The sequence below is a fragment of the Rhinolophus sinicus genome, chromosome 18 (assembly GCF_057876585.1).
Source record: "Rhinolophus sinicus isolate RSI-liver-muscle chromosome 18, RSI-T2T, whole genome shotgun sequence".
Taxonomy (NCBI): Eukaryota; Metazoa; Chordata; class Mammalia; order Chiroptera; family Rhinolophidae; genus Rhinolophus; species Rhinolophus sinicus.
In genome coordinates, this window is record NC_142518.1 from 7,243,453 (window position 1) to 7,270,524 (window position 27,072).

General features: G+C 38.4%; 1 protein-coding gene and 1 long non-coding RNA gene across 5 annotated transcripts in view; one reads left to right on the forward strand and one right to left on the reverse strand.

The window, feature by feature from the left end:
- Positions 1–27,072, forward strand: part of FRMPD4 (FERM and PDZ domain containing 4) — a 742,584-nt gene that overhangs the window by 584,765 nt on the left and 130,747 nt on the right. The gene's annotated exons all lie outside the window — the stretch shown is intronic.
- Positions 15,744–16,719, reverse strand: LOC141569629 (uncharacterized). Its single transcript, XR_012493342.2, has 2 exons — positions 16,531–16,719; positions 15,744–16,056 (listed from the first exon to the last, which is right to left on the reverse strand). It is a non-coding gene; the product is annotated as an uncharacterized LOC141569629 (long non-coding RNA).

Consider the following 27,072-nt stretch of genomic DNA (forward strand, 5'->3'; position numbering starts at 1 on the left):
TCATTAGGACCAAAGTGTAAGGTGCATCCAAAGTCTCTCTGGATAGTGTGGGCCCCAGGGCAGTCTCAGTGAATGACATACAAAAAGGATAACCCCGCGAGATATCTGAAATTAATTCAAATGGGCATAGCTCCCTTGGAAACTGTGTAGCACACGTTGCCAGGCAGGGCAATGGGCTCTGTGTGCTATTTTAATGAGCCCACACATCTGTGGCCTAAGTTATAGCCTCCCATGATGCAGCTTAGCTTGGAAAACGCCAAGGTAATGACGTTTCATGGTGAACTGCAAGGAGACAGGCAGGGAGGAGGGGAAGATATAGCATAGAGTAGTTTTTCTGCCCTTCGGTGCATGAGCCCACCCTTTATTACAGCATTCTTTCCAATTTAGGGCTCCATAGCGTAAGGGAATTTGAAAAACTAAACATGAGACCCAGCCGGTGACACATCTTGAAAGCAGGAATGAAAACTCCCTAATTATCAGTTAGCTACTTGACTTATCTTTACTGTACAACAGTGATCTGTTCTGCTTAAAACCACTGCTGGTAACAGCTGGGGAAAAGGTGATGTGAGAAAGGTGCCATTTAAAACCATCATTTTGAGCTGCAGTTTCGATATGTCAGTGAAAGACTGGTCCAAATTTCGGCACCTCATTTCCTAATGAATTTTAATTGTTCAATAGCCCTCATTTAGTGAACTATGTTGTATCCCCATTATTTCTTGCCAACTGCTTTTATTCCTGTTCTCTCTGTAGCCCACAGGCAGGTCAATTGCCGTTTGTACTTATGACTGGAATGTTTCCCAATTATTGATTAGTAAGCCAGACATTAGAACACAGAAGGTACTTTTCCACAGATAGACTGTTAAAAGTGTAAGCAAAATTCCAGGCCAGCCCACAAAAGATACTTGGTTAACACATAAGCTAGCTATAGTTGGGAATGCAGAGGGTTTTCCCTATTTTTCCCATGCGACAATATATTATGATCCATTAATTTCAACTCTGCTACCCCAGGGGCACAAGTGGCAGATGAGTGGAACCAGCAAACACCATGGAGCTACTGAGTTTCCCTGAAAATAAGACCTAGCCGGCCAATCAGCTCTAATGTATCTTTTGGAGCAAACATTAATATAAGACTGAGTATTATACTATATTATATTATATTATATTATATTATATTATATTATATTATATTATATTATATTAAACCCAGTCTTATTTTACCAGGTCTTATCTTATTTTACTATAAATAAGTAAAATAAGACCGGGTCTTATATTAATTTTTGCTCCAAAAGACACATTAAAGCTGACTGTCCAGGTAGGTCTTATTTTCGGGGAAACACGGTAGGTCCAACTGAGCCTTTACCTGCCACTGAGCATGTCTTCTACTAAAACACTGGTACCTAACTTGTATGATCGTGGTGGGGGTTACATGTAACTATGACAACAAGAGCAATAATAAAAACAGTTAATATTTATTACATGATTATTCTATGTCCTTCACTGATCAAGTCACCCCTGCAACAATCCTGCAGGGTGGTGCTACTTCCCCATTTCACAAGTGAGGAACTGAGGCACAGAATAACTTGCTCAACCGAGGTCATAGAGCTTACAGATGGCAGAACCAATTCAAATCCAAGTGGTGTGGCTCCAGAAGCCATGCTCTTTGTCATTCTAGTGCAGAGATCAATGAGCTTCAGCCCACCACCCATTGCTATATGTGTCATGCAAGCCAGAACGGTTTCACCATTTTTCAAGGGTTGGGAGGAGGTGAAGAAGAATATTTTGTGACATGTGAAAATGATATGAAATTTAAATTCCAATATCCATAAATAAAGTCTTATTGGAACACAGGTACACCTATTCACGTGCATGTTGTCTATAGCTGCTTTGGGGCCAGAATGGCAGAGTTGAGAAGTTGTGACCCTGTGGCCCGCAAAGCTTAAAATACTACCTGGCCCTTTTCAGGAAGTTTGCCAATCTCTGTTATAGTGCGTGAAATGCTGTCAGGCCCAATGTCTATCTTATTATAAATCCTCTATAAATGTTGGCATTTGGAAAAACAAATGCGTCTCCCTCCTGGTGCTGGGGTTGGTGCTAGTGCTATAACTCCAGGGTTTCTGGTGCAAAGTCAAGGTTCTCTCATTCAGAAGATGCCAAACAGCCCAGTCCACACCCTCAGGACCCCTGTGACAGCACCTGCTTGCAAGCCCCCCACCCCACTGCCTCAAGGTCAGGGCTCTGTCAAAGGCTTTGTCCTGGATCCTTTTCTTGTACACGTGGAGGTCAGAGTGGCAGCAGTTCCCAAGGCGTTTACTAGATCAAGAGTGAGGGCTCCAGGTAGACAAGCAGCATCTTCTGGGGGGCTGAAGGGATGTGACATCCACCTGCCTTGCAGAGGCTGAAGGTATCAACAGCAAGGGATACTTGGCTCATGTCTAACCAGAGTGTTCCTCCCAACCTGTAGGGATTGGGTTCCTAGAATCGAGGAACTTAACATCTAGCAGAAGAGATATGAACTGGTGAGGGACTCTAGCACATGTGTATCAGATTGCACAAAAATACTCACAGCAGCATTTCCACAGCAAAAACCTGGGCACAACCCAAATATTGGTGGGCACGAGAAAAAATAAATAAATGTGGCTCATTCCTTTGCCTTCTTCAAATCTTTACTCAGTTCATACATTATCAAAGAGACCTACACACACACACTTTGGAAAGGAGCCAGCAAAAGGTGAAATACATGGCTCCTGGGCTCAAGCTCTCTGGGAAGCTCTGGTGCCAGCGTAGAGCAAGCCTCATAGTTGTCCCAACTAAGAGGCAGGCATCCAAGGTTTTGATGGAAGGATGAGTCCCTGGAAGTACTGACATTCTGACACCACTTCATGCCGCTCTCAGGCTGAGGTGCCCCTGTTGCCAGAATAAATACCCTCAGGCAGAAAATCTTAGGCTTGTAGCGTGAATCCCCAGGGACCTTAGGTGGATTGTCAACAGCAATTGCAGTCTTCTAGCTGGAGGTAGTGGTGACATCTCCCTTCACCTCTGCTCAACTGTGATCGAGAGTGTGCCAAGGTCCCCTGAGACTCTGCTCTGACACACAGATGAATGGATTCCCTAGGCCCCAAACCTCTCTACGCAGGCATGCTCACTAAAATTTAGCACAATAAGATTTCATGGAAGATATTGCTTGACCCCTGTCTCAACCAAAAATATCTCAATGAAATAACACTAAATGCCTAGAGCTCTGTGCATTGCCACTCTCTGCTGTGCCCCGAGATCAACTTTTTTAAAAATGCAAATCAAAGTAAATCGATGAACGAATTTACATAGTTATTATTCATAAGCCAATTATCAAGAGTTTTGAAAATTTTGTGGCCCAGATTTACTGTTTTAGTACTATATGAATAAAATATATAAAATGCTACAACTAAAAGAAAAAGAAAATAATTCATTTCCTTTTGCCCAGTAGTATTACATCGAGGAATATATATCCTTTGGATATAATCATGAATGTAAAAATGATTTATGAATAAAAATAACTATTGGGGTATTTTTAATAATAGAGAAAATTGAAAGCAAACTTAATAGCCAACCTTACAGTGAACATTAAATAAATTATGTAATAGACATATTACAAGCTGTTTTTCAACCATTGAAATTATTCTTATAAAGAATTTTAAATATTATGAGAATGTTTATGACATAATGGTAAGGGATAAAAAAGCACATAGGAAGTATGATTCTACTAATGTAGATGAAATGTTTAGACAGAGAAAACACTGAAAAATACCTTAAAAAATAACAAAGGGCTGTAGGAAAATGAGTGATTTTTTTTTTAAATCTGTATTTTTCTACCTTCTCTACAATGAGCTGGTCTCACACTTGCAATAACCAAGCTAACTTTAAACATTAAGTAGGTTAACACAAGATAGGTTAATTTGTCAAAGAATAGAGGAGATTCTAAATGACAGGAATAAATAGACCTTTAATGAAAGACTCTAGGATCAGAGGTTCTAACTGCACTGTCTTCATTTTAATGACCTCTGGATGTAAATCACTGTTGAGTACTTAAAAATTGTCAAAGGTACATTACAAGAATTTTAAATGCAATGTTCATAATTATGATCTTCATATATTTCTAAGCATCTTTATTTTCCGTATATGAGGTGTCATCAAAAAATATGGTGAATGTTTAAATAGAAAAAATATATTACAGTAAAACACACATTGCCATTAATCCCCCCCAAAGTGTTCCTCCTCGCTTCGAACACACTTATCCCATCATTCTTGCCACTTTCTGAAGCAGTTCTGGAAGTCCTCTTTCGTGAGTGTCTTTACTTCATCCTCCATCATGACAATGCTCCATGTCACACATTGCTTCTGGTACAGCAATTTCTGTCAAATAAAAGCATTACGGTGTGTCGTCACCCACCTTATATACTGGATCTGGCACCGTGTGACTTCTGGCTCCTCCCCAAAGTCAAACTGACCATGAAAGGTAAATGTTTTCAGTCGATTCAGGACATCGAGGCAGCCACAATAGCGCAACTAAAGACATTCAGGAAAGAGGTCTTCCAGAACTGCTTCAGAAAGTGGCAAGAACAGTGGGATAAGTGTGTTCAAAGTGATGGGGAGTATTTTGAGAGGGATTAATGGCAACATATCTTTTACTGTAATACATTTTTTATTTAAACATTCACTGTATTTTTAGATCACACCTCGTATATCCTTATTAATTCTAAAATAAGGGGAAATGTAGACCTTAAGATTCTGTCACATCATTAGTTTCTTGATATAGATATCCTGAAATGAAATTTTGCCCCATGGGTTATACTGCCCTTCTATGTTATTATTGAAATGCAAGATGTCTGAAAGATATTGCTTCACTAAATTTTAGCTAATAATAAAGAGATCTCATTGCTAATATGGACTTTGTAGGATGGGGGAAAAGTGAGTTTAAATGAAAAGGATTTTATAAGGAGTTGTATAACCCCAGCGTGTTATAAAGAGAGCCTTCTTTTGCTAGTGTACAAATTCAGCACTCTACATTATGTTTTCACACATTGCAACATGGTGGTTTAATCCTTCCTGAAATCTGAAGCTTAGGTAAGTTTACTTTCATAAAGTCGTGCAGCTGTTAAATCTTAGAGTCTGGCATCATATCTAGTTCTATCAAAACATGCATCACAACTGAATGGCAACATTGTAGCATGATCCAGTATAACTAATAGGCCAGGCACAATTCTACCTTCTACTGTCCCTTGGTTCTCATTAAAGAGTGTCACTAAGTCATGGCATTCATTTTGGATGTTTTCTCCACCTCTCTGGACTGCTTGAATGAGAAGTAATCCACTGAGAACTGGTAGGCAACTGAGCAGCTAGTCAAGAGCATGGCAGACAGTCAACAATTGAAGGAACAGTAGACAAGATTGGGTATTGTCTGGCCGGGCCAGGCAGAAGGTGTAGGTTTTAATCATGTCAGGCTAGGCATGTGTTGGGAAAATGTCTAGCTCTCACTAAGCCTATAGTGGGAGACAAAAGTCAGGCTGAAGAAGAAAGCAATTAAGGCCCAGACAGCTAAGGGGCTGGACCCTTCATTGTGAGTTTTTCAACTGGACAAGTCAGTACCATGGACAGTTCCCAGGGGAGTACGTGGGAGACTGGTTTCTTCAGAGTCTCAGGTCAATTTTTTTTGCAAAACTTCTACTTCTTTGAAAAACTTCCAGTTCCCTCCTATGCCCTCAGGGATCTCATGTGCAGCATTGGGAGAATGGAGCTACAACTAGCAAAATAAGCTTACTTCTGAAGATGTCCTCACACATAAGATTTCCCAGATCATGTGATAGAAAAGCCATTACTTCTAGCCAGTGTAACTAAGGGTTCCATCAGATTGGGTGGGGGTAAGAGGCATAGCTGGTTATAGTCCCCCTAGAACCTTTTCATCTCTTGGGTCAGCTCCGAAGTACTAACAACCCAGTCTCTCTCTCTCTCTCTCTCTCTCTCTCTCTCTCTCTCTCTCTCTCTCTCTCTCTCTAAGTTTCTGAGAGGATAAAGTGTCATTTATTTCACAAATCTGATTCCTACAATGTGCATATTCAAAAACTATTTATTATATCAGTATTGACTGGTCTTAATTTCCCATAAAATTAGATACTCAAATTGTAGATACTTTTCATTTATCTTCTATAGCTGAAATTAATGTACCTTTTCTTAATTGATTTTCAAAATGAGTTTCTGTTTTGTATCAGGTCTCCGTAATACAAAAGCCCAGAATGTGTCTTCATAGATGGAATTGCTTTTTACTCTAAATTTGCCAGCCTGTACATCTGGTTCAGATAATGGAGGTTCTGAATCAGAGCTACAAAAAGGTTGAATGGACTCCATGCTGCTGGGTGTAATTACCTGTTGTTGGCCGTATCCAGGCACTAGTAGACCAGCATTTCCCAAACTGTCTTTTAATGAGCACTAGTCCAGCAAAAAAAAACTCTGTGAAAGCAAATGGTTCCAAGAAAGAAGTTTGGAAAACTCTGCCTTACTTTCTGCCTTTTTCTGTAGAATTACAGTGTTCATTAGCATTAACTGTTCTGAGTAAAGAAAGCGTGTTCATATTCTTCTTTCAGCCCAGCATTTTCCAAATCCTTTGAACTACAGAACCCTTTTTTGTAAATCAGTAGTAACCATTAATATCTCCCTGACCTACTATTTACTATGAAATACTATAAAATGGATACCATTGAGGGGGACTAATGCATCTAATAGGAGATTTATATTTCCTAACCTGAGAATCTATGATTTTTGCTATCCTAGCTTAAATATTTACATATGTGACAGGGTCCATTTTAGTTAGAATCAAAAGAAATTTCATTTATATCTTAAATAGAGCACTTTGGAATTTCAAGAAATATTTTTTAAGGGAAGTAATTAGTTATAATTACACATTAAAAAGTGCAGATGTTTAGTAAGGGCTTCAGACTCATGGGTTTTTCAAGCCATAATTAAAATCTATAAAATTAATAGATAATATGTTCTATTAATATTCTAGAGTAGAGAGTTCTATGTTAGGTATGGGAAATAAGCAAGACAAAGTGTTAAAAAATTCCTGGACTGAACTGATTCATAATGATCTTAAAGATGTTAGTATCTTCTTTGAAGAATAAAACTCTTTTGAATATTAAAAAAAAAAACACAAAAGCATTCTATCTGATATTTTTCCCCTGGAAGGAGTGGAATGATTTATTTTGGATTCACTGAGGTGTACTATTGAATATTTCAGAATAGCAGGCCAAGTGTAAGAACCATAGTACTGTGTTTGCAGCTTCAGCTTTGAAAGCAGTTTTCCAACTCATTTGTTAAAGAATATTCATTTTCTGAGCCAAATGATGCAAAAGAAATTGTTTTCTGTATATACACAGCACTTTTTTTTCTTTTTGGGCTTGGGTGCAGAAGATTGACTTAATAATATATACTCCTCAATTCATAGAACATTGATCATTTTTGACCCACATAAGGCCCCCTACTGATACACATACATGTACCCAGGGTGCCAAAAAAAGGTATACACATCTTAAGAGATGTTATCTATGCTCAAGCAGTAGTTTGCCATAATCGGTAGTGTCTGGACACAGATGGTAACCACCTTGAGCACCTCTTGTAATCGCAGAAGTCAAACGTGACTTGTATTCATCTTTTGTTATCAGTATATATTGAGTATTATAATGAATACAGTTTCCCTTTTTTAGAATGTGTATACATTTTTTTGCACCCTCTGTATATACATCTCTGTACATCTATGTGTATGTATTCTCTCTTTTATAGTTTAATCAATATATATGAATATAGTAGATATATTCCAATATATGTATATATAAATATATTCCCTTTTTATTATGTATAAATGTATATGAATATATACAGTATACATATATAATATGCACATGTATTTCTGTGAATATATGTATATATTTCCTTTTACTCCCTCCTCGGAAACACTAGAGATGTTTAGTCAAATTTCTGTTCTTCAAACTTACTTGAAATGTTTCCTCTCTTTACACTTATGTGTCACCAATTCAATTCACACTTAGGTTCCTTTCTTTCACTTTGCTTTTATTCATAAAAGTGTCTTTTTAAATTTGTACTTGTTTTGTGACTATTTAAAATATTTATCTTGTTCCAAAGTGAAATCTACAAAATAGGATGCATTCAGAGAACTCGCAATTTTAACCCTGTCCTCTCCACTTTGTTCAGTCTCTTTCTCACAGGTAATATAAATTTTATGTTTTCTAGTTTTTATTCTATTATCTTCCCATTGTTTTTAAACATAAGCCTGTGTATGTATACATCTGTCTATATGTCCCATTTTGAAAACAAACAGTAGCCTACAAAATATGCTTTGTTCCACTATGTTTTTCACTTCACAGTGTATTCTGGAGATAGTCCCCAGAGCTATATAGGGGCAGTGCTCACTCCATTTTCCAGCTATTTTGCAGAGAATACTGATGGACATTTGGGTTGTTTCTCATCTTGTGCTACTTCAAATAGCGCCACATCGCACTAACTTCGTGAAATCCATCCATATTCCAAAATATGCAACTAGTTCACTGCAGCAGCATACTCTTTGTAGTGTAACCACCACATTTTGCGTCTCCTCCAGTCCTGTCTTCAGAATAGCCTTCAACGCCCTGCCACTCACCCAGATCCCCAGTCCTTACCCCCACCCTCCAAGGCTGTGGGTGACACTGTCCTTACAGGCCCAGGTCCTGCTAGATCGCATAAAAGACCAGCTCTATGAAAGCAGGCATCTTAATTGTGTCCATTCTGTTGCCCAGCTTCTTTATGAGGACACATTTCAGGAGATATTTTTATGTAATTTAAGTATTAAAAATAGCCGTGCTTCTGGTAAGGGGTCTGAGTTTATCTTATAGCCAGGGTGAGTTGTATACATGGCTAGATTTCCCGCGGCATTTACTTCAAAAAAGTTTAGTTTCTTGACCCTCTCATTGTAGGTATAAAAAACTATATGGTTATATTGTTCCTTGTTTTCTTAAACTAAATTTTTTTAAGAAATCAACATTGTGCTGGACATAGTTTTTGTTTTTTTTAAATCAAGTCATTCTAGTTTATAAAGCTGAAGTGTTGCTGCAATACACGTATTTTGTATCCAAGCTATGTGAGCATTCTAGAAGGACATATGCAAAATACCATGTTATTACATTTAAAAGGGTGTTTACAAACATCAGAGCCCTTGAAAAATGACTCTAACTGCAGCTTTCCAACATTCTATAAAGTGCATTTCACTACAGTGATGACATTTTGAAGGGATTCCTGGAATGAAATAGTGACCTGATCCAAGAAGCTGTGGGTTCAGGGGATTTATGTAGGAAAATATGAGTCATGAAAGGCAGAGCCCTGCTTCATAATTTTATACCTCAGGGGGAAAAAAACCAGAAGTAATTATCTTTGGGGTTTTTTCTTTATTGTGTATGCTTGCATTTTTATATTTGTAAATCAAAAGACGTATTAAGAGACATAAACAGATTACAGAACTTGGCAAGTAGTCAACCCTGCTTTAAAGAATGTATTAACTGTAAGAGAGAAACATTATTTATATTTACATATATGTATATTTATATTTAATAGTATGCTTTAGTTTATGTTTATTTTCATGATAAAAATATAATCTAGGGAAATCTATGTATAATGTAGTGTTTTATACAAACTTTTATCACATATAAATATAATTTCATTATCCAGCATCATTGCCAAATTAGGTATGCTATGGAAGGGAGTTTTTTGGGTACCCAGCAAAGCTAGTCTCTCAAGCAGGGCACACTAGTGCATTCAGGAGCTAATGAAATGCAGACTGTGGTGGTTCGTATGCAAAAGAAGATTTCCAAAGGCTGTCTAGGTCACTGTTTTCAAATAGTAGCCATGATCTATTAATGACTCAAGAAATCAATTCAATAAGTCACTACCAGCATTTAAAAATACAACCTAGATGAAAATAGAGTACATTGTGCATAGTATAAATATTGTTTTGGAAGACTTTTTTTTCATGGTAAATAAATGTGTATATTTGCATGGTAGGTCAGAAAGGAAAATATATTTCTTCTTGTGTTCATGGGAGTGTCAGTCAAGAGAGTCGGAAAGACCCTGCTCCCTGTGGCTGTGGGTGTCCAGCCACCCCGTTCTCTGATAAGGGGTGCTCTGCTTTATCTCCCCAAAGGCCAACTTTTTCTCCAACACCACAGCTACATCCAAAATATCTCCCATCCTCTTCCCCCTTTTTCTCATTACTTTTCCTCTTTCCTTTAACAATTGTATCTCATGACTTCTTGATTTGAGGTGAAAAGGGATCGAAATCTATCATATTCTCATCCTGTGAATGAGCTTCCCCTTCACCTTCAGCTGCCCCATAACTGGTGAATCTTAGCATGTCAGGGTTGATTTCAGGCCCTTTGTGTCTTGTCTATGTTTGTCAGTCTACACAACTTAAAAGCTCTTTTTACCCCCTGCTTTTTTATTTAAATTGACTTTTATGGTGTTGTGGATGTCATGAGACTTCATTATAATTTTATTTATTTTTTGAGGTTGAATATATAAATTCAATAAAATATATATCACTCCTTTTACTGAACTTAAAAACCAAATTGAAATATATTGGAAAAAATAGGGTGTGGTGTGGCTTAAGGTAAACTGATGGACTCAGCAGCATTCCTCTGGTAGGGGTGGAAAAATAATTTTACCTTTACCCTTCTAGGTTCTTGGCTGAGACCTCCCTGCAATAAAAGACAGATTAGCAGGAGAAAAACAAGCAGAAGTTTAAAAATATGCATCCCTCCTATATACCGGGAGAGACCCAGGAAAACTGAGTAACTCCCCAAAATGGCCCAAGCCACCACGTTAAATACCATCTCCAGCTAAAGATGTTGGGAGAAGGGGTGGGGGAGGTTAATTATAGGAAGTTACCAGGAAAAGCACAGTAAACAAGGGTCAGGTTTGTTATGCAGATTTAATCCTGTTTGTTGATTAGAGTTTGTGATTTAGTTATCCTTCCCTTTCTGGTACAGAGAGAGAGACCCCCTTAAATGGAGATTTCCCTTATAAATGTGTCTCTTACAAAAGGGTAACTTCTGCTGTTTTTAGAGATTCTCCTGTGTCTTCTATTTCTCAAAATAATCTGCTCAAAATAATCTTTATGCCAAAGAGGCATATTTTGGGGGTGGCATATTCTGCTCCCCTTTGTTAAAAGTTAAACTGGGGCATATTAAAAACTCTAAGAGTTTATTTGAGCAAAAATTGGTTCAAGTCAGGCAGCACCCAACGGGAAGTGGTTAGGAGTGCTCTACCGACAAGAGCCAGGGAAAGACTTAGAGAAAAAAAATGTGAAAGCAAAGAAAGGACATTATTGATTGGCTGGAGCTTTAAGCCTAGTTGGCTGTTGTCCTTAGCATTTTGATTTTGTAACTTTGAGGCATTTACAGGTTTAGATTTTGGTTTGCTTACATAGGCCTCCACAACATTAGCACCACTTCAGTCTAATGGCCCCTTTCTTTGGTTAATTTTACACCTTCAGTCTCATGAACCAGGGGTTTTACCTGTTCAGAAGGGGACTGAACTAGAAGGAGAAGACAGTAAGTAGATACTGTAAGGCTTCTATGGAACTAGTTCTGTAATATACAGTGAACACATTTAATTGTAACACCACCTTCTGGGTTAAGCATCATTTGCACCTTTTTTAGGAATGAGACAATGGACTCAGAGAGATGAAGTCAACTGAAGTCATATAGACAGTATATGGTAAAAACAAGACTTGATGCTAAGCCTGAAATCAGTTTCTTGCCATCACATCATGTGCAGTTAGAGATGAAGAGCACATCAAACTTTGCACATTCTTCCCCAAAGTCACCAACTAAGCCATTCCTGGGTACTACTAACAGCTACCACTTGTACATCTCTTTATGGGCTGCAGTGAACCTGTACATGTTTCATTTGATCCGCATACGGTTGATTGCTCATGCAAAGCGGTTGTATGCTTTCCCCTTTAACAAAGTTGAAGGTACATTATTTGTAAGTGAAAAAGAATTGGGTCATGCCTAAGTCCTTGATAAAATGAAAAAGAAAAGAAAACGGCCTGCAGACATTTAGATGACCAAAGTTGTTGTTTTGTAACTGAAACAAGAGCGACGCTTATTATGTGTCTCTGCAACTGTAAGGTCACAGTGAAAACCAGACGTTTTGTGTTTTCAACTTAAGACATATCCTCAGGAAGTGATGTGCCTTTAAAATATAAATTGTATTTGCTAAATGATGTCTGTTAGAGCATGATAGATAACTTCTCTCAAAAGTCATTTTGTTTTAAATAGGAGAGGGCAGAGAAAAACAAGCACAGAATTTTTTTCCTTTACACATAAGAAGGCCAAGCAAAAGCAATGTTGTTCCCAGAACAGCAGCCTTAGTTACTAAATGGACATTCAAATAAGGAAAGCATTAAAATAACCTCCAAGAATGAAAAGGGCAAGTTCAGGGCATGGTGTGATTGTAATCGGTGTTATGCTTGCATTTTATACTGGCCTCCAGATTTGAACCAGGAGGAATCTGCTAAATGCCAAAATTTTCCATTTTCAAACTGCCAAAATTTGCCCATTCATTTCCCAAGATAATTCTTAAGTACAGAAACTTTATTTGGGCTGTACATCCTGTATGCTGCTGGATTTAGGTTGAGAAATGTTTTATAGGTTAATTGACTCAGCAATAAACAAACCTTCTAGCAAATCAGTCGTGCCATTGAGAAAACAAAAGCAGAAGAGAAATGTTTGAGGAGTGGAAAGAATTACTAATAGAAAGCATTAGGTAAAATGTAAAGAGTTAACAAGTATATGGGAGGTTTAGAAATGAGGCCAAAGCACTTTCTAATTAGGGCATGACTGTACACTGTGTAGAAGTCTTCATCTGTTATTTGAGAAAGAATCTACCTTCCTCAAATAAACATTTAGTTACAGAAACATGTGTAGTGTGGGGGAATTGTGACTTGATTGGTTGAACAATTATTTTAAATGGTAAATTTAGGGAAGAGAAAGATGCCGTCTTCAAATTAGAATTGGTTCTCTAAAGAACAAAAATGTCTACTCTATTTCAATATGTTCTCCCTATTTTCAGTTCAGGCAACCTAAGATTTAGTTCAGAGAGAAAATAAGAATTTTCTTCAACAAATGCTTTACAATTAAAGAATGCATTCAAAGAGATGATTTATTGAGTTTGGAAAGTGACAGGATTTATTTAGTAATAATTCATGATACATTTTTCAAGAGCCATTGAAGAAAATATTGATTTAACTCTCACAGTAAAATATCAGGCAGTATACATATAGTTAAGAACTGTTCCCTTTAAATATAAAGGTCCGAGATTTCATAATTAATAGCTTTTCCCTTGTCAAAACCTATATTTGAATATATACTTCTGTTTTCTTATCTGAAGTTCATTTCTCTCAGTTGCCAAGACCACATACAACAGAGTGTGAGAACCCAGGGACATACAAAATGGACAACCTGGATTGATAGCAGGAAGAGGAAGTTGGCAAGAGAGAATTTAGAAGGGACCCAAAAAACCCAGAGTCATCTGAGGAACCTCGAAGGAGGGGTATTGAGTAGACTTTACAGTAATTTGAGTTCATAACAATGACTCAATTTTAAGAAAAAAGTCTAAATAGTGCATGATTTCTTTAAAAATGCAAAAAAAAAAACACAGTGGTATGCATTTTGGAAAATACTAGCAAAACAGGAAAATAAAATTTTGGAGCTAAAAAAATTGTTTCATTAGCTGTATGTTTATTATGTCCAGTGATTCTCCATAATTCTTTTTTATTTTTATTGTTATTAGTTTCAGGTATACAAAGCAATGTAATAGACATTTATCTTTTATATCCCTCACACAGTGACAACCCCCCTCCCCCCTCTACTATTCCTCAGACATTCGCATACGGCCATTACATTTCCACTATCTCTATTCCTAATGCTGTACTCCACTTCTTGTAACTATATATATGTATAGAATTGTAGTTGACATTCATTATTGTTCAGCTTCAGCTTCAGGTGTACAGTGCAGTGATCAGGCATCTACATCATCCCTGAGGTGGTCTCCCTAACAAGACAAGTGTCCATTGGATACCCTACAAAATCTTTACAACCTTATTGATTACATTCCCCAAATTGACTTTCGTGTCCCCGTGGCCATCTTGTGGTTACCGATTGTGCTTTCTAATCCCCTTACCTTCCCCTTATCCCCACCCCCCTCCCATCTAGCAACCCTCAGTTTTCCCTCTATGTCTCTGATACTGTTTCTGATTAGTTCATTCATTCATTCTTTTCTTTAGATTCCACATGTAAGTGAGATCATATGGCATTTGTCTTTCTCTATCTCCATAAATTCTTGCTGCATCTTTATAAGTCTGACATGACATGTGTCTGGACAATAATTGGTATGTACTACGAGATCTGACAATTAAGTTCACGAACTTGTTGCAAAAATGTTGCTGACCTTTTTGATATCCGGGGGATTATTCATTATGAACCTGTACCAACTGGACAAACAGGTAACGAAGTTGACTATTTGGAAGTGCTGAAAAGGCTGCGTGAAAAAGACGAAAACGATCTGAACTTTTCGCCAACAATTCATGGCTCTTGCATCACGACAGTGCACCAGTTCACATGGCACTGTCTGTGAGGGAGTTTTTAGCCAGTAAACAAATAACTATTGGAACACCCTCCCTACTCACCTGATCTGGCCCCCAGTGATATCTTTCTTTACCCAAAGATAAAGGAAATATTGAAAGGAAGACATTTTGATGACATTCAGGACATCAAGGGTAATACGACGACAGCTCTGAGGACCATTCCAGAAAAAGAGTTCCAACATTGCTTTGAAGGGTGGACTAGGCACTGGCGTTGGTGCATAGCTTCCCAAGGGGAGTACTTTGAAGGTGACCATAGTGATATTCAGCAATGAGGTATGTAGCACTTTTTCTAGAGTAAGTTCGCGAACTTTATTGTCCAACCTCATATATTTTTTGCCACTTTCCAGCGTCTGAGAGTAGGAATTCGCCCTAGTGTTTGCATCTTTCATTATCTTGTTTAGCAGTTCTGACACTAATTTCTCAGTCAAATGGAAATTGTGAATATTACTTATCTACTTTTACTTTTCATGGGCCTTGAGAAAATCAATAAGCTGAAATGTCCAAAAATCTCTTCAGATATTTCTACTTTTTCAATCAATGGAAGACTGAAAACATTCAGTATATTATTCATGATCAAAACAGTTTTTTAAAAATACATAAATAGATTAAAAATATTTTCCCACTGAATCCCATGTTCCCCTTTGATGTATATTCCCTAGAAAACTTCCTCAGCTACAAATCATAATAAATTACAAACTTCAAAAATCTTGTATTTCAGCTCAGAGAATTTTCTGCCACTGTGAAGTGATATTATATATTGTAAACACACTTATCTATATTTAATTTTCCTGCTGGGTCCTAAATGAGCAATCAATTCACGTGATATTTTTGACACAATCATATTGACATATTTATGAATATATCTATTTTATGCAATACACTATTCTAGGTCCTACAGAATATTTTAAAATAACCTTTGTTCTCAAAAAGCTCAAAACCTAGTTATCGTAAACGTAAATTAACTATATAAAGTAGTGTGTAATACATACCAATATAGATGATTGGCAAAGTATTGTAGCAGTTTGAAGAAAGGATCATTTTAATTATAACAGCTGATCGTTATCTGTTCCAGACATTATGTTAATTCCATTCTCCCAGCAACCCTGAAACATAGTTTTGTTACTCAAAACTTTTGATTGCAGGTGACAGAAACTGCAACTCAAACTGGTTTGAGAACAAAGAGGGCTTTGTTGGCTCATATCCAGGTGGAGAGCTCCAATGATATTATCAGGACTCAGGCAGACGCTTTCCATTTTCCTCCAGGCTGGCTTCATTTCCGGGTAGGTTCTCTTGACCACCATCCGTCTCAGGCTTATATCTTGCAAGCTTTGGGACTGGAAGCAAGAGAGCGTCTCTTTCCCAGTAGACGCTCCCACACAAAGTATAGTTCTAACAGTCGTCTCACTAAACAAATTTGTTCAAGGGATTCCACTTCATTTTCCATTAGTTTAATATCCATTAGTCTAATATTCACGATTTAGGCCTAAAAACCTGCCTTGGATGAACCTGTGTAGGGGTTGGGGGAGGGCTGGTAATTCCCTAGAGAGGTTTGAAATTAAATTATTCTTTCTATAACTTGAAAATATTATTTTCTTAAGGTTCTGTCTTTTTATGTGAACTTCCTCTTACTGTTTTACAAAGAAAGGTAGTGTCTGAGATGATATAGTCAACCCCTTTGAATATTCTGTGCTGTGATATCCAGGAAATTTACCCAGATTGTTCCTTTCTGGTACTGGCCATAGGTGAACATATCTCTGGTCTCATTTCCCTCATCTGAACAATTATGAAAATACTTGTAGTCTACTTACCTCAGAGACTTCTTTCTCCATCTTTGAGGAACTCAGTGTGAAGTCACTTTAGCTCCTTGGGAGGAAAACATGTGCAAAAGAAGTACAAAGCGTTATGATTAATTGCTTCTTCTTTTCAGATGGTGTTAGTTGAGAGAGGAAACGAAATGAAGGACAGGAAATTGAGTTGAAAATTCACATAAACACACGCTCTGTGAACTGCCTTGCATGCTGGGACCCACAGTGAAACATCATTAAAAAAACAGATTTGGCTAAAACCTGTCATGAGACTTGTCTGGGCAGAAGTAGATCTTGGTCTATTTTTTATTTGCAGGCAAAAAGGTAAAGACATTTTTCCCAAATGATACCTTGGAGCTTAGTATGTTTGGTGCTTCTCACCAGGGGTGATGATCAAAATATTTTAGCAACATTTGCAGGATGGGCACAGAGAAATCAGTGGGGGAATATGTGCCAAAAACAACAGGTATCACCAAACCAATGGGTGCCTATGGAAACACAGCCCTGGTTTCCATGGGGTATTGGTTCTCAGTGTTGAGTCTGAGATTGTGAAGGATCTGAAATGTTGTTACTCTCTAGCTGACAAATCAGCCTTCCCAGTTATAGGGTTATAAGTGTGTCTACACACACGCACATGTATACACACACGACCTCTGGTTCAGGACAGACTATATATTCACAGAGAAGCTTTTGCCAAAGCCCCAATTCCTTCCAGGGAAATTCAGTGAAAGCCAGATATACCTACCTGTGTGCAGAGGTTTTGCACCATAAGCAAGGAACTCTAGAATTATGAAACCCAGAGCTTACATAGAAAGTGCTGGCACATTTATTCATCGTCCCCTCTGGAGAAAGAGAGGATGACATTGGTCTGAAAGGTATACAAATCCTCTCTGGAGAGTAGAGGGGAAGTTCTTTGCTTCACCACCCTGGAGTGTAAACACAGGACTCCAGGGAGCTATAAGACTATACAAGTATAACTGCCAAGGGCTCAATCTGTCAGGTGATTCAGTCATCCTTTAACCCAGGTGCCAGTGCTGTTTTCTTAGGAAGCCCTGGCCATGCAGAAACATGAAAATATTCATGGAGCATTGTTTCTTGAGCTACCCAATAGAAATCCTGGGGAACTTGGCTTTCCCCTAAACACTGATTTGTCTGGAATACTTACTAAATAATTCTGACTCCATTGTGTCCCTGCAATTGGGTTGAGAGCCCCTGCTGTAAACTACATATTGTATTTAAGTAATGTTAGACATGGTTAGGAATTGAGTTATAGTAATATTAGGTTGGTGCAAAAGTAATTATGGTTTAAAAGGTTAAAAATAATTGCAAAAACCGCAATTACTTTTGCCCCAACCTAATAGTATGTCTTCGAGGTGATTGTTGCTTGATACTGTGTTGTCTGAGCATCACACTTGCTTTATATGGGACTTACCTTCCAGATTGGGGTATGTGTGCTTCTTTAAACATTGCCATAACCACAGATGGATTAGATGATAGTTTTTTTTAAATTTAAATGGCTCAGATTTCTATTTTATGGGAAAATAATGACAAATGATGGAATATGGGCTGGTAGAGTTTATTCTGTCTGGCAAAAAGGAATTCTTCAGCCATGTGTTTTTGCGTAAAGACACTGTTCAGTTCTAAGTATCGATGCTCTGTAAGTGCAACATTTTCCCCTAAAAGACAGACTCTTATCTCAACACCTACAGTTTCACAATTCCAGGTTTCATTTTACTAAGGTGGTACTTATGAAGTATAATAAATGAGTGTTCTATACTCAATAAGTCATTGTACTTGGAATCAATAAGTAGGATCCACACTCAGGTGAAGGCACATGACTCCTATTAATGCCCCTATTAAACTGAAAGAGTTCTAACATTCTCCAAGGAGAGAAAGCAGTGCTCCTTGGAGAAATGGCTGACTTGGGGACCAGGACAGGAAAAATACATGCCTATGGCATCTTGTAGTGCTAGGAAGTAAGGAAATGTTAAAAAACAAACAAAAACATCAAAGGGACACAGAAGCCAACCCGAAAGGATGGCCAATGACCAAACCTGGAAAATTCGAGCAACAAAATAATAGTGTAGTATTGCATTATAACCCAAAGTAAACGTTAAATAGGCACGATATTTAATATAGTGTATGTATAATATAAATGATTTAACAAATAAAGTAATGGGAGAGACAAGACAAATGTTTCTTACAGAACACCAAATAATTTATGTAAAAATCTCTCCCCTCTAGGAGGTGGAGCTCAGTCACCCCGTCTCCCTCCTTGAATGTGAGATGCACTTTGTGACCTGCTTCTAAAGAGTATATAAAGAGGTAAATAATAATAATCACTTCATAGTGGAGACAGTTGGCAAGCACGACCTGGGCCAGGTGACCAAGGTTCACATGATAAGCATGTACCGCTGATGTAATGCAATAAGGCCCATCACCTCAATGATATTCTTTCCAAAAATCATAACGAAAAGATCAGACCAACCCAATCTGAGAGACATTCTATCAAATACCCAACCAGTACTTCTCAGAACTGTCAAGGGCATGAAAAATCAGCAACTGTTACTGACTAGAGACTAACAAGACATTGACAGCTGAGGGCAGTGTGGCACCCTGACGTGCCACCTGTACCAGAAAAAGGACATTCATGGAAAAACTGATGAAATCCAAATAACGTCTGGAGTTTAGTTAATAATAAGGTACCACTGTTAGTTTCTTAGTGGTGACAATGGGGGAAACTGGGTGAGGGGGAAACAGGAACTCTCTGTGCTATGACTGTAACTTTTCTACAAATCCAAACTTTTTTCAAAATAAAAAACATATTAAAATGATGGGGTGAAGCTTTAACCCATTAATTCTGAAACCATTTCCTTCATTATATTAATCTTTCCAGAGGCAGGGCATTAAGAAATTGGAGGCAGTAATGATGTGGTATGAACTGGAAGGTCTAGGAAACAGCTCCAAAGGTAGGGGGCATCAACAGAGTCAGAGATCCTGAAAGCCTAAAAGGCGGGGCATGAAGCCTGTAAGCCTTTCTTCTGTGGCACGACTCAGCATCTTCCACAGAATGTCGCTGACTATAGAACCGAATTGTAAGTCAGTAAGGGATAATGTGAATATAATAGTCCCTTGAAAACTGAAGGAAATTAATTGCAGTCAGTGCAGAAAAAGGTTTGTAACTGGCTTCACCCGCTCCACGAGAGTGTTCCAATTGGAATCGGCTTCTCCCAGACCACCCCCAACCTTCAGCCCACCCAAGGGAAGACTCAGATCTTCCAAATGAGTTTCAAATTCTTGATACCATGCATTTTGTGTTCTGTATATGATTTCTAGTCTTACCACCCTGACTGCCTGCTGAACATTCAATATTAGTATGCTTCCATTGTTCTTACAAAAAGAGTTCACTTCATAATATCATAAGCAATGCAATGTCATTATATTAGCGCATGGATTTTTAGTGTGTGATTATTTTCATCAAGCTGACAGAAATGAAATGAAGGAAAAATAAATATTTTCCCATGAAATTAAAAAAAAGGAAAAATGAGCACTAAAATGAGCTGTCTTAAATTTCTAAAACTTGAAGGAGATGAAAATGGATAAGAAATTATTTATCAGAAGCCTTTATTTCACCTTTCTCTTGAGGTGGAAGGGTGGGATTTTTTTACGTAGGAGATTTTAATAACTGTCCAGCGTTCTTTGGATTTAGGAACTATGACTCTTTGGTGAATACTTTTGTTTGAGAACTATTTGGGGATCATTTAGAAAGGAGCAAAAAATACTGTTTCCCCAAAATCACACACCAAACTGGCCCTCACAGTCAGCTCTTAGTGGTGAGAAAGCCACCTTTCTTTTCTTTTCTTTTTAAATTACTTTAGTTTTTTCAATGACAGTTGACATTCAGTATTATTTTACATCACTTCTTGAATTATATAAATATGTAGCCACCTTTCTTTTCTCACTTGCAATGTAAGCGTACATTCTTCTTATCTTGGTTACAACCCAAAGTTCAGTGATAAGAAATAGGAATTAATGCTAATTTCTTTCATTCCACTTGGGTGTATTCTTACCCAAAGATAGGTAAGGTATTATACAGTTTCCTCCTTGTCCTGTTTTGAAAAGGAAGCACATTATTTTCCTCCACTGAATTCTCCTCCCTCAGCTAGTTTCTGTCATGCACTGCCACATTTTGAACAGCTTGTGATTGCTATTGTCAGAGTTCCTCTGGTAAGTGACTGTATTCTTACTGTTCCGGGTTTCTGAGGAAGGTGAGCTTCTAGTATCTCAGGCTGCAAGGGCAACAGACTTGCACAAAATTCGTTTTCCAGGAGCCCTCCACTGCTGGTTGTCCGACAGCCATTTGGATTTAAGATAAGGGTTTCATTTGAAGTGAAATATCTGTCCCTTTGTAATGTTTCGGTGACATGGAATTGATTTTTCTAACAAAAACCCCTAAAATCTTCAGCTCTCTCTAACCATTCATTCATGCATGCATGCACTCAGCCATTCCTTAAACACTTAGGGGCTACCACGGGAGAGCTGGTAGGGCTGAAAAATGAAGAAACTGATGGACGCTACACTGAAGAGATTACTATCACAGGGAGGGAAGCAACATATAAGAAAATAATCGCAACACAGTGTGGCCAGTGCTGACCTAGAGAAATGAGTAAGAATGGCGAAGGTTGAGTAGGTGACACTTGCATGACGAGCAGGAGTTTACTCTCTATAGATAAGTCAGGACTTTGGGAAAAGAGGGAATGGCATGGTTGATCAGGCCCAAGACGGGTAGGTGTTCCCCGTGCTGGGATGGGTGACCTGGAATCGTAGTGAGGGGCTACTTTGCTACACGGAAGACACTGGACTTTTTCCTCTATGGCTTGTGAACCAACAGATAGTCGCAATTTATAATACTGTCTGAATACACTTGACTGTTTACAGAATGGCCCAATTATGTGTATTTAAAGAGTTAACACCATTTCTAGACAGACTGTCTAAAAAAGAAATCTAATAACAGCCACAAAATGGAGAGGCCTCTTTGCTGCCCTCCAGAGGCCATCCGTTCTCGGTGCTTTCAAAAAAATAGCCTTGAGTCTGTACACACACTTCATTTTCCTTGGCAAGGAAATATTAGCTGGAGGGAAAGTTTGAGATAACCACATCAATGTACAGCAACTAGAATGACAGCGGTACAGAAAGATACTATATGGTATTGTAATTCCTTGCATTTCAAAGTCTTTTAACTTTTAGTTCTGTAGTTCAAATCATTTTCCAGCATGCTTTATTTATCTAAGAGACTTGTCATACTTTATAAACCCAAAGCTGGCAATAAGTATTGCGATTAACAATAATTGTTTTAACGTTTAAGTAGATTAACACTCAAATACCAAAGCAAATTTAAAAGGCCAACTGGGTAAATATTTGCAATACATATGATTAATAAAAAGGCTTTATTAATTTCTTGTTTACTCAGTTAATAAAGAGTTTTCCACATCCCTCTCTCATTCTTTTAAAATGCTACATAGAATTCCATTGTATGTGATTTTTAAATGATTTTAAAATCACAGATATCATTAAAATATTTCTTTAAGTATACACTAGAAATGGTTAACACTCATCTTCTGGGCAGTGGGCCTAGAATTGGGGGAATTCGGGCAAGATCCATATTTTCCATTTTATAGTCTTCTATAGTATTTGAGTATTTCTCTTAAAGCATATTTTACTTCCATCGTTTTAGAAGCTGGTCTAGGATTATAAATGAACCAGTAACAAGTATGGAATCACTTGATGCCTAGTCTATGACTCAGACTAGTCAATATTGGCTCAGCTACAAGGATGATGGACATTTCAGAGTTACCTGGTCTACAAAATCACATCTGCATTTCAAATACCAAACATTTTACTCGAGAGTGAAATGTCAGAATATTTCAAGTGAAAATTTAGGTAAAGTAAATGGCAGTAAAGAAAACTAGTTATGCTAATACAAGGTTGTGTTAAAATGCTTTTAAGCTGGAAATCAGAAGACTCTGAGTTTAAAATGTCTCTCTTGATTCTAGGCATTAAGTTAGTTTCTTCTCTATGGCTCAGTTTATCAATCGGCAAAATGGGAGTGATTCTATTCACCTATATTAGTGGCAGAACAGTATTTTTTTGCCTACTCTTCAAACCCTGTAAGAAATTCAGCGGGAAACTTGAAAAAATAATTTAAAAAAAACATACTCCTAATTTTATGTTTGCTACTGTTAGCTTTTATTCGGAGTTTGCGTTTGTAGAATAACATCATTAAATTTAGATTTTTTTCTCTTGCTCTAGTGACATAGGAATTTAATTTAAAACCAAAAGAAGATGTCACTGAAAAGAACTGAGCACTAGTAAATGTGCCTAAACCAGAGAAATTTTAGAAATTGCTTTGGAGGGTTTGAAACCATAGGCCAACCGAGTCTGGGGCTCGTGCTGCCTGCACCGCTCAGCCAATAGACCCACGCAGGAGTTGGGTCATAGAATAAGCGTTTATTATCAGAGCACTGGTGGTCTGAGAAGGCAGCCGGTTAACACCTCCAAAAACTGCCTCAACACTCTCAGACCCAGGCCGGCTAGGGGTATTTAAGAGAAAAATCTAGGAGTTCTTCTAAAGGCTACGTGATGGGGGGTGGGGGGAGTGGGTCGGCATGGAGGCTTCCCTCTGGCAATCAACAACCCAGGAACAATGATGGGAGTAGCCTGGTAGACCATTGAGATTGTGATCAATAAACCTAAGGGTATTAATCATCAGGGTAATTTTCTAAAACAGGGAACTGGGTGGGACTGGGGACTTTCCTAGCTCTAGCCACAGGGGGTGATCTATTGTTAAGCAATAGGTCAAGGAAAGGAGAAGCCCCTATTATGGGGGTCCCAGGTTCACTCTGGAGGTAGATGTCTTAAGTTCAGGAACTAACCTAACGTATTCATGTACCTACAACAGTCCCTGGTACAGCATTTAGGCATACAGTAGTTACTTAATAAATACCCATTAAAATATAATTTTCAAAACAAGGTAAAATCATGACTCTAATACAGGTATAAAAGGAACCCATGGCAGATTTTGCTTAACTCATTAATGAGGAAATTGCTATGATGTTATGACCACTCTAGAGAATCCAAAGAAAGGACGCGTGTATAGATCAGGATACTGAAATGAACGTGCAAATGGAGTCATACTTGGCTTCCATTGTGGGGGAGGAAAATCAATAGAGCCTGCTCCCGGGATGGGATAGAATTTGCACATCTATCTGTGGACAAAAATGGTTTTGCATTGTTGTCAGCCCCAATATACAAAGCTGTAAACTAGCTCCCACCAAATTCGAATCAGATAACCAGGAAGGGTGTGTTCTGGGCAATGCATAATTTTACACTGAAGAACCATTCGTCCCCCCACCCCAACCTATTTTTCAATGATCTAGAGGTGTTCATGAACATGTGTGCTCTATATTTTCCTGATTTCGAGGAGAGTAAGACCCAAGAAAGACAAGAGAGGTCCGTCATCACTGTACCCAGGGGCAGAGTGACGGAGAACCTACCTGTCAGTTCTGAGCCACGTCCACCCTCGCTTCTGGGATTTCTTTATTGCCTTTGGTTGATTGAGAATCTGAGGGCAGTTAATGTGACAACTACATATGTATGATCTCCCAATAAATGGAGGAAGCCAAAACCATTTCCTAAATGCCTACTCTGTGCCAAGCTCCTGCTTGGCATTTTACAGTCCTAGACTCTTTTAAAGGTCACCATAAATCTCAGCTGAGAAAACAAAGAAATATAAGTAAAGTCCAGTAACTGTCCAGCTCCACAACAGGGGGAATGTAAAACTCAGGGAGAATCTGACCTCCTGACCCCCAAGACCTCTACTGTTTCATCTTATAGGAATAATACTGCACTCATCATGTCTTTGAATGAATTTGAGGAAAAAGGAATGAAAATAGTTTCATTTTTTAATGGCTGAAAGGGGAGAATATTTAGGGAGAGAAAAATTATGTAAAACTTGTCAAATTTTATAACATCACCAGTACTGTTTAAACTCGACCCACTGCAATTATAATAATTGAGCACCTACTTTATGTTAGGGCTTGTCTGAGGAGCTTTGCATTAATTTACCTGAGTTGAATCCTCATCATAACCCTGTGAGGTAGGTATTATCCCCATTTTGCAGATGAGAAACTGAGGTGCTGAAATGTTAAGGAACTTCACAATAGCCAGTTGGTGGGATTGCAATCCAGGCTTGGGTGGTTTCAAAGCTGGTTGGTTTTTCCTGCAGGAGTCTCCCTCCTAGCCCATTTCTGGGTCCCATTTCACATCCCCAATGGCTAAGTGTTCTCCAACAGCTTGTAATGTGGCGTTTCTGTTTTTTTTCCTAACTTTGTGTCTCTGGGCCATTTTTCCTCACCTGACCTTGGCCTTCAGAGCCTCCCTCCATGGACAGGCCTGTTCCTAACTGCTTGCAGGGCCCATTAGAAGCACTTTCTCTCTTGCCCAGCTCACCCATCCAGCAAGAGACCCTGGGCCCCCCAGTACCTCTTCTGGCCCTCACTGGGACTCCTCTTGGCAGCCTTGTCTCCACAGCTCTTCCCTGCCCCAGTGGAAAAGACAGTGAAGGAATGCACAGAGGATCCTGTCCCTCGGCTAGGGAGGGCAGCTGATTCAGTCTTAGAGTCACCCCTACTCTCCCACCCTTAACAGAGAGGGAAAGTGTTATCACACTACCTCCATTGTTTGCATTCCAAAGAATTCCTCCAACTAAGTTGTATCAAAGTAGTCTCTCTCTCCTCCCCTCCCCACACCATGCCCTTTCCTTTCCTCATCTAAATCCAGCAACTGCTAGGGAGTTCTGTGGATTTGCTCCTTCTCTGAGCTGCCTTAGGTTCAAATCAGGTGTCTTTTCAAAAGGAGCTTTACTTGTGGGACACAGTATGCAGCGAGTACTTTTCAATTTCTTCAGTTTCCCTCGGTTTGAGTGTTTGCATTATACTCATCTTCTGTGTGATTTTGAAAAATCGAATAGCACTTGTAGTTGGCCAATTTCCATGTACTCTCATCTGGGTACATAGAAATTTCCCGAGTTGCCAGGAGATGAAGCCACTTGCCCTAGGCAAGGCTGCAATTTTAGCCCAGGGCGTCTCCCAGTAAATCCACTGCCTTTTCCTCCAGTGCCTTAGGGCAGCATCTGGTGTGTAATCTCCTCAAAAAGGCACAACTCCCCTCTCTCCAAGCTTTTTTCCCCAGCACCGCAGTACAAAACAGGAAGTGCTGCTATCTTGGTAAATAAACATAAACACAGCTTTTGCTTTAAATGTCTCTAAGTAATCTGCATCCAAACTGCAACTTTGAGGTCAAGATTTTTTACCCAACGGTAAGCCTGGCCTTGATTTATTGAACTATGGAGCTCTCTTCTCCCACAATGAATAATTCACTCTCCAGCCAGGCATGCCTGTGCAATAATTAAATGAAAACTACACAAATGATCACAAGAAAACCCTTATTAACTGGCATATAAAACATCTCTATGCTATTAAAACATATTTATTGCTGATAGGTGTTGCTATGACAGCAATTTTTAAAATTTTTAACATTTGGGACACTAAACAAAGTCTGGGCTGTGCATAATTTTTTAAAGTGCATTTAAATGATGTTGAACGTGGCAATGGCTTAATGGGAACTAAACAAGGGTGGCTTTCCCCTTCCCATTTCCTGCCTGACTCTCCTTCTTCCCAGGAGCCATTTCAGGCTTTCTGTCTTGATGAACTGTGTCTTAGTGATTGGAGAGTACAGCTCAGAACAGTCATTCTGTCCCATAATTGTACATTTTAATTCCACTCTGTAATTGCCAATAATCAGGCCATCTTCTGGCTTTTCTGGAATGCTCAATTAGAGGCTCAGGGCCCTCGCTTTCTTACCCTTTCAGCGAAGCATCTATGCCTGACTCATCGCCATCTGAATGATGGTATGATACATATTCTCAGATTTGGAGAACTCTGAAAAGGAGTTGCCTAATTACTATTGTTCCCTTGATTGCAAATTTCCCAGCTCTAAAGCTGTGGTCTGTTAATCATGAGGTCGCTGAAGCTCTAATTTGCTTTTTTTTTTTTTTTTAATGACTTCAGACTGTTATGATTTATTATGATTTTAGGATAGCTTTTTCCTTTCTGCCTTAGAAAGACAAATGTTTTTTTTTTTTTCTTTTTCTTTTTCATTTACAGTTGACAGTCACTATTTTATATTAGTTTCAGGTGTACAACATAGTGGTTAAATATTTATGTCATTTACAAAGCAGAAAGGGTCCTTTTGTGTGGTCAGTAGTGAACATTGACATAAAATAATAGTGATTTTATTTCTTTTAAACAAAGGGAATATTCTCTAAATTAAAGAAAATAGCAAGAAAAAAATTAACAAGATTCATTGGGTTTTCATTTCACACATATAAAATTCTGAAATTCCTCACCCTGTTTTAAAAAGAGTTTTTCCACGTGTGTTGTTCCTCAGCTAGTCCTGCCAAATGTCTCCCTGAAGAAAGGAGCCCCT